Consider the following 12,697-nt stretch of genomic DNA (forward strand, 5'->3'; position numbering starts at 1 on the left):
CGCTGAAGAATGTTCCGCGTAGAATTTAGAGATTCAAAATATTATAAAACAGCACTAAGTCATACGAAAAGTGGCGCGATTTTTTAATTTAATTTAAAGATTCTATCAAGGTTTTATAATATTTATTATATTTAAGAGTAGGTGTAGTTTATTTCAGTGACAAACTGCGCCTTATGTAAAATGTGAACTTTCTTATCATTTCAAGTACCCCCCTAAAATCATCCAAATTTACTTTTGTATTTTGATGAATGCACGGTCATATAAATGCACATATACTGTAGATCTAGCATATATATAATAACAGTACTGTGTTTTAAATGCTTATTAAGCATTTAAAACACACAGTAACTATTTATATTTTAAGCATTTAAAACACACAGTAATTATATACTATATGAAGTGATATGTGTGCATTATGACCTTGCATAGTTATGATACATTTATAAATATATGAATAAGCGCTGCTCAGTAAAGTCATGTGTTTATATCATCCTACACGGTACTATTTTTTTGCAAACGCATCATTAAACATTGAAATTAAAATAATAATTGAAAGTACATAACAAACACAAACAGCTGACAGGCGCAAGTTTTATATGCTGTTTTGCGTATACTTAAACCAAGAAGATGATAAATATCCTTTGTTGGACTTACTAGTAAAATACTTTGTTCTCAGTTGAGAAAATTAATCACATCTCAGTAAACTCTTTATTTAATAATATTCGCTATTATATCAAATTAGATATACAACATTATTCATACGAACCCCCGGGCCACGGAATGTTCATGCTAAATTTAATAATGTAACGTCCGTTTTTCGACCATGACGTCATTTTGGCGTTTGCTTTAAAGGGATAAGTTCACAGAGTACATGTCAGAAAGAATATTTTTAAACTTTGTTGAAATCGAGTTATTAAACTTACGTCTATGAGCAAACACAATGTTTACAGTACTCAGTGGCGTAGCTACATATAGGCCTTGTAGGCCTGAGCCTATAACTTTTTTTGGAAAATGACAAAAATAATAAATCAATCCAAAAAGGCAATACAAACTAGTAGCTTCTCAAACACTTTGAACAACGCAAAAGCTTGTTTTATTTTAACCAAAGTTTGGTGTTTATTTAAACTACGTTCTGGGTGTATTGCTTGATTTTATTGTTATCAGTGAAAACATGATTAAGTGTGTGTGATGCACTTATAAAAGTCCCCAATCTTACAGAGAACCATCGGGTCTACCATTTTTGTAGGCCTAGCTACGCCCCTGGACTACTACTGTACAATAGTGTGTAACTAAATGCAAGCCTTAATTCATCCAAACTTTCAAAAACTTTACTAACGCTTTTTGGGAAAATATAGCATTCTCTGTCATGTTTTTTTCAATAATTAATTACAATAAATCTCATATTTAACTCTTGATAGTATTTCATCATCGAAACCAGCGTTTTCTTCACATTTCAGAAGACATTTATTTTATCAATGCCTGAACCTTATAAAACGTGGACAAGTCCCTTTAAGCTTTACCGTGATAACGGATGTCAAATGACAGACGATTTTTATCAAATTTGACAGGATAGTAATTAGTATTATGCAAATCGTCTTCCTAGCGTTAACTAATTAAACTGTTGCCATGTACGTTGTTCAAGGGCATTGTAATGTGTGGCGTATATAGCGAGGGTCATTTTGTTGAATAGTAATATTATGTGAATTTCTCAAGAAACGTTGAGTAGTCTTATGTCATGTCACGTTTATCATTATCGTTTTTTGTCCAAAATATGATTGAATATACCTAGAGCACTATCCGTCCTGTTTCTTGCCTTATTGCGGTGAGTGCACCCCCCCCCCCCCCTTGAACGCGGCATTCATGGGCTTTATATGGACTTCTCGGGACTCAAGAGGGGTGGTACGCGGTATTCATGAGCTTCATATGGAATACTCGGGACTCGAGAGGGTAATACGCGGTATTCATGGGCTTCATAGGGAATACTCGGGACTCCAGGGGATAGTACGCGGTATCCATGAGCTTCATAGGCAATACTCGGGACTCCAGGGGATAGTACGCGGTATTCATGGGCTTCATAGGCAATACTCGGGACTCCAGGGGATAGTACGCGGTATTCATGGGCTTCATAGGGAATACTCGGGACTCCAGGGGATAGTACGTGGTATTCATGGGCTTCATAGGCAATACTCGGGACTCCAGGGGATAGTACGTGGTATTCATGGGCTTCATAGGCAATACTCGGGACTCCAGGGGATAGTACGTGGTATTCATGGGCTTCATAGGCAATACTCGGGACTCCAGGGGATAGTACGCGGTATTCATGGGCTTCATAGGCAATACTCGGGACTCAAGGGGATAGTACGCGGTATTCATGAGCTTCATAGGCAATACTCGGGACTCCAGGGGATAGTACGCGGTATTCATGAGCTTCATAGGCAATACTCGGGACTCCAGGGGATAGTACGCGGTATTCATGAGCTTCATAGGCAATACTCGGGACTCCAGGGGATAGTACGCGGTATTCATGAGCTTCATAGGCAATACTCGGGACTCGAGGGGATAGTACGTGGTATTCATGAGCTTCATAGGCAATACTCGGGACTCGAGGGGATAGTACGTGGTATTCATGAGCTTCATAGGCAATACTCGGGACTCCAGGGGATAGTACGCGGTATTCATGAGCTTCATAGGCAATACTCGGGACTCCAGGGGATAGTACGCGGTATTCATGAGCTTCATAGGCAATACTCGGGACTCCAGGGGATAGTACGCGGTATTCATGAGCTTCATAGGCAATACTCGGGACTCCAGGGGATAGTACGCGGTATTCATGGGCTTCATAGGCAATACTCGGGACTCCAGGGGATAGTACGTGGTATTCATGGGCTTCATAGGGAATACTCGGGACTCCAGGGGATAGTACGTGGTATTCATGGGCTTCATAGGGAATACTCGGGACTCGAGAGGGTAATACGCGGTATTCATGGGCTTCATAGGCAATACTCGGGACTCCAGGGGATAGTACGCGGTATCCATGAGCTTCATAGGCAATACTCGGGACTCCAGGGGATAGTACGTGGTATTCATGGGCTTCATAGGGAATACTCGGGACTCGAGAGGATAGTACGCGGTATTCATGGGCTTCATAGGCAATACTCGGGACTCCAGGGGATAGTACGCGGTATTCATGGGCTTTATATGGAATACTCGGGACTCCAGGGGATAGTACGCGGTATTCATGGGCTTCATAGGCAATACTCGGGACTCCAGGGGATAGTACGTGGTATTCATGGGCTTCATAGGGAATACTCGGGACTCGAGAGGGTAATACGCGGTATTCATGGGCTTCATAGGGAATACTCGGGACTCCAGGGGATAGTACGCGGTATTCATGGGCTTCATAGGGAATACTCGGGACTCCAGGGGATAGTACGCGGTATTCATGGGCTTCATAGGGAATACTCGGGACTCCAGGGGATAGTACGCGGTATTCATGAGCTTCATAGGGAATACTCGGGACTCCAGGGGATAGTACGCGGTATTCATGGGCTTCATATGGAATACTCGGGACTCGAGAGGGTAATACGCGGTATTCATGGGCTTCATAGGCAATACTCGGGACTCCAGGGGATAGTACGCGGTATCCATGAGCTTCATAGGGAATACTCGGGACTCCAGGGGATAGTACGCGGTATTCATGGGCTTCATATGGTATACTCGGGACTCGAGAGGGTAATACGCGGTATTCATGGGCTTCATAGGGAATACTCGGGACTCCAGGGGATAGTACGCGGTATTCATGAGCTTCATATGGAATACTCGGGACTCGAGAGGGTAGTAGGCGGTATCCATGGGCTTTATAGGGAGGACTCGGTACTCGACAGGGTCGTACACGGTTCGCAGAAACTTCTCGATTTTGGCATTGGTTATGCAGAACTCGGGCTGAAAATGAACCGGCAGTCTTATACATGTACTTTTGAAAACTTTTTACAAAACATAACGTTAACAGAGTGGCAATCACTTTAAAAGAAAATGTGCACTTTGACATATAGGATATTCTGTCCGACCCTTTTAAAATGTTTTCTGTAATATAAACTTTATCAAAATGTGTTATCATCACATTCATTTCCTGAAAATATTAAGATATACATGTTTATATTCGAAATGTATTATGCCAGTGGTCAACCAAAGGGTAAAGAAAAATGCTTCAGGGTCCGACAACCACAAAACAAACCAAGATTATGATTGTTGATGACAGATAAGTCAAAGTCGGCTATTTTGGAAATAAAACGATGACAAATGGGATACTTTGTCTGAGGTTGAACATAAAAGTGACCGCGGTCAGCAGAGTTCATTGACCTATTGACCTTCATTCTTTAATTTAACAAGGAACATAATAACTTCTTGTTGCTTGATATGTTTGCTTAAGAGATTTCCTAATCAGATTTCACTATGTGCTATTAACGGCCAATGTCGTCGTTGCAATCTGGTATAACCAAGTATTTCAATAAAAGTCATTAAATCAGATTTTAAAATGAACTTCAATGTCCGAATCTTTTTGCCGACAACTTAAACTCTCTGTTTTAATAATTGGGCGCACTGAATTTGAATTTTAAATTGAATGTGAACCTCATTTTGAATGTGAGCAGCACGTGCGACGTGTCAGTACCGTGTGTTGACGTTTCAATTAAATAAATATGATTTATAACACGTTGTAATTACCTACATGTAAACTTGTAATATATTTTCAAAATAATTCTTCACAATCAATCATATCCAGTTGCGTTCTGTATTGATCATGTTTATTTGTTCTACGTTTCTCCTTTTCTGCTTCTACTCTTGCTACATGCGACTGTTTAGTGCCGTTTGCGAGGGCCTACCACATGTTTTATGCGGAGGATTTTTCTGTCGATTTTTTGTACGCGGAAGATTTTTAATGTTTATTGATTCAAAATTGTCCATGTGGGAGTTTTCAACAATAACAAAATTCAATGAACATGGGGAAGTCCTTTTAACCGTCTCTCAACATGTATACACTAAATGGATAAACAACATATATTTAGAACGTAGTGAGTTGTCCCCATAGATGTATAATTACGCAAAAAGTGAAATATTCTCTAAGGCCAAAACTGGTTAGGTTAGGGTTACTATTAGATTATTTTTTAATTTAGTTTTTTTTTCAAATATTTTCCCAACTGACAATAAAAACGGTATGGTCGGTGCCTTTTTGCAGGTAGGGTCGGGTAACCCGAACCAAATGCACTTTTTAGGGCTTAGGTGGTCCTGACGATACAGCTGCCAGCTGCCAATTCAAGACCGAGCAAAACACTAGTAACAAGTAAAACAACAAAGCTTACTATATTAGTACAAACATAAGGAATTTAGTGCAAACTAATGCAACAACATGTTTCGACATGGCCAAGAGGCATGCATATAAAGCAACATGTGTCAATTGATAAACAATCGCATATGTTGTCTTGTAAAAGAACAACAGAATGATTAAGCAGGAAGGCTTTGATATTTGAACAAAGGTATTAGGGATCAAAAGGACCCAAAAGATTAACACAAATTGTTATAAATTATTAAACAAGTATTTTAATGAAAACAGTCTAGAAACAGATTTTTATATAATCAGAAATAGATATCGCATGTTGCATTATGTTACTCTCATTTATCAGAGGTTTGATAATGATAAATCTTATCTATGCTGTACGCATAGCATTATCGCGCTGGTGCACAAGAATGCATTATGTTCGACTGTCCAAAATTCAGCAATATCTTATAGTAAATAGTTTCAAAATAAAAATGGGGGAACGCTGTCAAGAAGTACATCATGAACCGAAATCCAATAAAATGACAATAAATTAAGTCCCAGTTTTAAAACGTTTATTTTTAAAACTTTAAAAATGAAATCACAATATGGTTATGGCAATATCTACGTCGAAAATGTATTACAAAGGATTTTCCTTACGATTTACGATGATATCATAGAAATGTCTATTTGAACCAGCTTTTCCGTACCAAGTGTTTGTGTTTCGGTGTAACATTGCGTTTCGGACAGACACACTTACGCAAACGGCCAATATTTATGTATGAAACGTAACACCTGGTGTGGGAAAATGACCTAATTTGGTATATACAGCTAATTATGTCGCCGCCATGAGGGGCTATTAGGCATTGTCAACTGACTGTCACAAACACCGACATAGCTGTAAATTTCGGACAAAAGGTGGATGCGTAAATAATGGTTTAAAGATTGGTCGCCGGTACCCCAGGCAATACGGAACATTGTCTAGAGGCCGATGTTTTGTTTATATCACCGAAGTGATATCAGTATGTATCTAAATCATGAAATGTGATAAAGAAAGGCCCGCTGGCTTACATTTTTGCATGCAATTTTCTGCCTGATTTGACTACATTTACATCTTGAGATAGTATATGTATAATTAGTATTAGCGAAAATCTAGGCATTGTTTTATTGACTTTCTTCCTGACACACATTCCCCTCGTTTATTTCAGTTTTAGTTTTAGTAAACACTCTTAACACGATACATGTAATAGGTTGGTTTTAGCCAGATTTGAAAAAGGACAGGGCTGGGTGTTAAGGGGGGAAAAAGACATATAGGCTGTAAAGAACTTCCAATTTATGATTTTGACAAAAATAATAGGGATTGTGTTTAATTGAAGTTATAGTTTCAACTGCCACATTTGGAAAGTGTAATGTATTTAAAAAATATTATAGGTTTTAATCAAAATAAAAAAAAATATTTGACTGTCTTAAGCCTTAACTTCAATGAAGACAGATGGGTCCCCATGTTGGTCGCCATGAGGGCAGAAGGGTGCAGAACCCTTCGATCATTCTTTATCTAAAAGAAACTATAGTCACGCAATAAAATATTATAATATGTCTACAAATCACACACTGACTGTACATTCAATTTTATGTTCCATTTTGGTGAAATTAATTCTTTTTATTAAAAGTTGAAGTTGCTTAATGAAAAACCCGTCTACTTCAAGTTCACGAACTGTAATAATTACTCTACAGCCTTATTCAATTCATCCGCATGTAACCCGTCAAAATTGTCAAAAATGACAATACTTCAATTATTTCCTCTTTTTAAAATATCATATTTCATCCCTTCAAACATGATGTTTTATCACAAAAAAGAAACCATGTAATTTGTATGAGACGTGGAGTTGATCAATGTTCATGCTATTCGATAATACAAAATGAAATTAGTTAAACGTAGTGATTGTAAATACAACTGTATTCATTACTTTCCTGTAAATATTTTCTAATTACACGCAGTGGGTTTGAATTTACTCTAGTGTCCGGTCGCTGACCTCATGTCAACTAATTAAAATTGACCTTTAGCCTGGTTTTAATTTCAAACTTAACACAAACTCAAGGAAATTCCCTAATAAATGTCCAAATATGACATGAGTATATGAGTATATGGCAATCAATCAGTGTATTGTTACCCGTACATACCTCTATATTATGTGAAAATGTTAATGAAATGGAACGTTTTATTAATTAAATAAATTATAATACAAAACATGCAGATGATGGATCGTAACGAGTGATCTGTCAAAATGTTATATAAGTATTACATTGCAGTAAGAAATGAGCGTATTGAACTGAATTGAATTAAATTAAATTGAAAACATACTCTTTAGAAGGCTTTTAGACCTATTTAGCCTCATATAGAGAGGGTTGTTAAATAATAAATCATATAGACCGAGTGAGCATGTTCGTACTTAGGTATGGTCAAAGGTTGTTAGTATGTACTTACAAAATAAATGGCTTGGTACGACATAATCGCATAGCCATTAAATTGTGTAAGTTCATACTATCAATCTTAAACTTCTTAGTGGTCTACATTTGAATGTGTCAACGACCGACTTAGTGGGCCAGCCACTGATTAAATATATCGTTTCACCTGATTTAAATCAATAATGGCTGTCTGTTGTTTTACCGTATTGATAAATGTATTGCAAACTTGAGAAATAATGTCGTCTCATTGAACAAAATAAAAAGTGAACCACTAAAATATGAATACTTTAGACATTTCGTTCTACGGTTGGAAATTTCTTCTAGGTACGAAAATGCTTCTAGGATTCTGATGAAATGTCCCCGTGGTGGTTAATTTTTGTCGCTTGGTTTTTTTTTATTAAGTTTGTTGCAATTATTGTGTTATTTCCAGCGACGCTATAATTTAAGGCGTTGTGGTTGTTTGAATGTGCAATTTTGCAAAACACACACAGATACATCCTTATCTGTTATACGTCATATACATACAGTTTGTGGTATTATATAAATAAGCAATACACTCCTAAATAGTTTGCCACTTTCATCATTCAGTGCACTTGATTAAACAGTTTTAGAAGAGTATATAAGCCTGCTTAAAAGCACGTTTCAATGAAAGAATACCGGATTTGCGATGTAGATACTTTCTTGCGTATGTAAGTGAATGTTAATTCAAAACGGGTGTTGCATCATTGATGAACTAATAGGACACATTTTTCATTATACATCTACTAGTCTACTTTAAGTTCATAAATGAATTAATAAAAAGTACCATAAATGATAACGAATTACACCACATGAAATACGGTCTTATATGAAAAGGACACAACGGGATCCAGACCTGTTAGTGTTCATTATACCCCAAAGGCGTATATGATGCTCATGAAACTCATATTAAAATTTATAAAAACGAGATATGGTATGATTCGATAGGAGAATAAAGCACCTGGAGATGATTTTTTGTACGAGATATCACTTGTTCAGGATTGATTTAAATTATTTATCTAAAGACATGTGTTGTATCTAGTGAACGTGTTTCTTTTAGTCCAAGTATCGCTGTGTTGCCATTTCCCCCGATCTTTTAGTCATAGTTTCGCTGTATACTGTATAGTCACTTCCCCCGATATTTTAGTCCAAGTATCGCTAAACAGCCACTTCCCCTGATCTTTGAGTCCAAGTATCGCTGTATAGTCACCCCTCGGATCTTATAGTCCGAGTATCGCGTTTTAGCCACTACCCCTGATCTTATAGTCCAAGTATCGCTAAACAGCTACCCCCCCCCCCCCCCCCCCCCCGATCCTTGAGAACAAGTATCGCTGTATAGTCACCCCTCCGATCTTATAGTCCGAGTATCGCGTTTTAGCCATTTTCCCTTATATTTTAGACCCAAGTATCGCTGTATAACACTTTTTGTCCAAGTATCGCTGTTTAACCATTTTCCCCGATTGTTGAGTCCAAGTTTCGCTGTAAAGTCACTTTTCCCCGATCTTTGAGTCCAAGTTTCGCTGTAAAGCCACTTTCCCCGATCTAATCGTCCAAGTATCGCTGAATGGCCAATTTTTACCGGATCTTTGAGTCCAAGTTTCTCTATAAAGCCACTTTCCCCCGACGTATTAGTCTAAGTATCGCGGTAAAGCCCCTTTTTCCCGATCTTTGAGTTCAAGTTTCGCTTTTTGGCCACTTTCTCCCGACGTGTTAGTCTAAGTATCGCTGTAAAGCTACTTTTTCCCGATCTTTGTGTCCAAGTTTCGCTTTTTAGCCAATTCCCCCGACGCGTTAGTCTAAGAATCGCTGTAAAGCCACTTTTTCCCGATCCTTGAGTTCAAGTTTCTCTTTTTAGCCACTTTCCACCGACGCGTTAGTCTAAGTATCGCTGTAAAGCCCCCTTTTCCCGATCATTGAGTTCAAGTTTCGCTGTTTAGCCACTTCCCATGATGTGTTAGTCTAAGTATCGCTGTAAAGCCACTTTTACCAGATCCTTGAGTCCAAGTTTCGCTATTAAGCCATCTTCTCCCGACGTGTTAATCCAAGAATCGCTGTATGTTGCCACTTTCCCATATCAAAATGCAAAAGCATGAAATTGGTACCATGCAATTTTCAGGAGATTACCTAAATATTAGTTCTAAAATGAGTTTCCACTGCTGTTTATATAGATACGATTTCAAAAGGTTAAAAAGCACTTCTTGTACAAGTCTGTGTTCGTGTGAGCTACGTTATACGAAAGTACGTCATCAAAATATGGGTACCTGTGAACATTATACAAAACATACGTCATAAATTTGTGAGTACCTGTGCGGTCCGTGAACGTGTGGGCTACGTCATACGCAATTTATGTCATCAATGTGTGGGTACCTGTACGGGTCCGTGAACGTGTGGGCTACATTATACGCAATTTACGTCATCAATGTGTGGGTACCTGTACGGGTCCGTGAACGTGTGGGCTACGTTATACGAAATTTACGTCATCAATGTGTGGGTACCTGTACCGGTGCGTGAACGTGTGGGCTACGTTATACGCAATTTACGTCATCAATGTGTGGGTACCTGTACCGGTCCGTGAACGTGTGGGCCACCTTTCTACACAAGTCATATCAACCATGTGTGGGTACTAGTGCGAATATGTGTAGGTGTGGCCTACTTTATACGCAAGTTACGTCTGGATGTGCGAGCTCATTGTTCGAGTTTAGAAGCACGGGGGCAGTGAGTATATATGAGAGTGTACAAGTAAACGTTTAAGTGAAATATCGCAAACTTGTGACACACTTTAACATGTACGTGTAGCTTCACGTTCAAGTATACGTGCACAAAACCTTTCTTATTATAGAAATATGAATGCTTGTTGTGTGCAAACCATATAAAATCTTTAATCTTTAAAATGGCGGTATTTGCCAGACATACAAACATTCAGTCTTATTTCCGGAGGAGAGAGGCCAACTAAACCTTAGTTTTCTGTAGGGCTTTGGTTCTTATTTGGATAATACTTATGTATATTTAAGCAACAAATCAATTTCATCTTCTATATTTACATGCACAAGTACTTGAATGCGAATCTACGTTTTTGAACAAAATCAAACAAACCTCTTCATTTCAATATCATGTAAGCGTTTGTCACATTTTGACAGCCAATATAAGAATTCAAGCATTGTTTAAAAATGTTTCATGTTAAAACATCCCTATATAAAAACCCTTATCAAGGCATTCAGTTATATGCAGTCTGTTCAGTATCCAACATAGCTAATTCGTTTTCTGCTCTGTTACAAGGGCCTTGTTCTAGCAGGGGCGTAGCCAGCATTACTCACTTACGCATGTGCGTAAGATCAATTTGAAAAATGAAAAAAAATAATTATGGCCAAAAATAGAATAGTCGAGGGCTAAGCTAAATATTGATATCAGAATAAAGGGAAGATTAGCTATAGTAAGCATGGATTCTCTGTGTTCGATAGATTACTGAGCCTAAATTAATCACTTGGTAACTACAAAGTCGGCGGCCTGGAACCTATAAATCCCTCCAAATACACATCAGTGCTCAACATGTTAGTTCCATTTTCCATTTCCCCCTAGGAGCACCCCGAACCGTATACAATGATATTCCCCTCCCACACCCTCCCCCTTTCGTGCGTACCATTCAGTGAAGCCTAGCTACGCCCCTGCCTGGTGTCCGGCTGTTATCAGTGTTTGTTTGCTAATTCGTCTGTACTTCCTGATATCGCTAGACTATAAATGTGTATCAATACATACTTTTGTAAATATTGACATTTTCTAAATTGACAATCATTACCGCATAAAAGGGATTTAAACCCATACACTTGCTGTTTATTTTCACCGCTGCGGTAGGCTTACGTCTTAATATTTGCTTAGCTACATTTAAAGTGACACTCTTATTCAAAATCAATACATAAACATATTTAACAAACATACATTTTGAGTGATAAACCTTTAACATTAAATATCAATTACTGATAACAAGATTATAACTGTGTATGTTAGAGCTGAAAACGCGAAAATATTAAATGATTGGTGAGTGCTAAAAGATTTACTGTGATCTACTATCGTCTCATACGGTGGAAATACTGTGTTATCTGATGTACCTTTCTTTCAAATTAAACTCATTATCCTTCATAAGAACCATTGTTTCTGACATCAATCCATCCTTTTGGGTATATTAAAACAATGGTATTAATTGTGGTAAATCTTATTTGGGAGTAAGAGTGCAGCTTTAAAGCGCCCTGGTCCAAAATGCAAAATCTCACGTATCGTGTATGGGCAGACTGAATGTGTCACATGTAAATGCACTTGTAGACACTTAAATCTGATAGAAACGTTTAAATCATCATCTAGGGAAAGTATGTGTATATTTTATAAATGAGTAAATTGCAAGCTTCTTTGGTGAAAACATTTAATTAACTCCTCAAAACAAACGACGAAACCGTTTGCTATACAGGGCTGGAATTCATAAAGCATCAAAGTCATTTCCTTACTAAAGTCACTTTCATAATTTAAGTATCTCTTTGGTCATATGAAATCAAAACGTAAATATTTTCTGAAAAATTCTCACTGCACTTAACTTTTTGAACAAAAAAAACACAAACTACATATGTTCAAAACATTTATACATTTTTTTTAATTTGACATTGAAAATTTTAAGAAATCATCTAAGGTTTGTAATTGAGGTGCTTTATAATTACCAGGTATACTTAATAGGTTGAAATTAAGATTTCATTTAATAATAGATAGTTTTGGTATACTGTTATGTCATTCCTCTAAATTATGTGACACCTTGATTTATGAACATCTTTACTCCCGATTCCTATCCTGCATGTCGGGTGCCTGGCAGTGAGGCAATAGGTGTTAATCACCAAAATACCAATTCATTTAACCAGTTGCTAG

The sequence above is a fragment of the Mya arenaria genome, chromosome 8, assembly GCF_026914265.1.
Source record: "Mya arenaria isolate MELC-2E11 chromosome 8, ASM2691426v1".
NCBI classification, from domain to species: Eukaryota; Metazoa; Mollusca; class Bivalvia; order Myida; family Myidae; genus Mya; species Mya arenaria.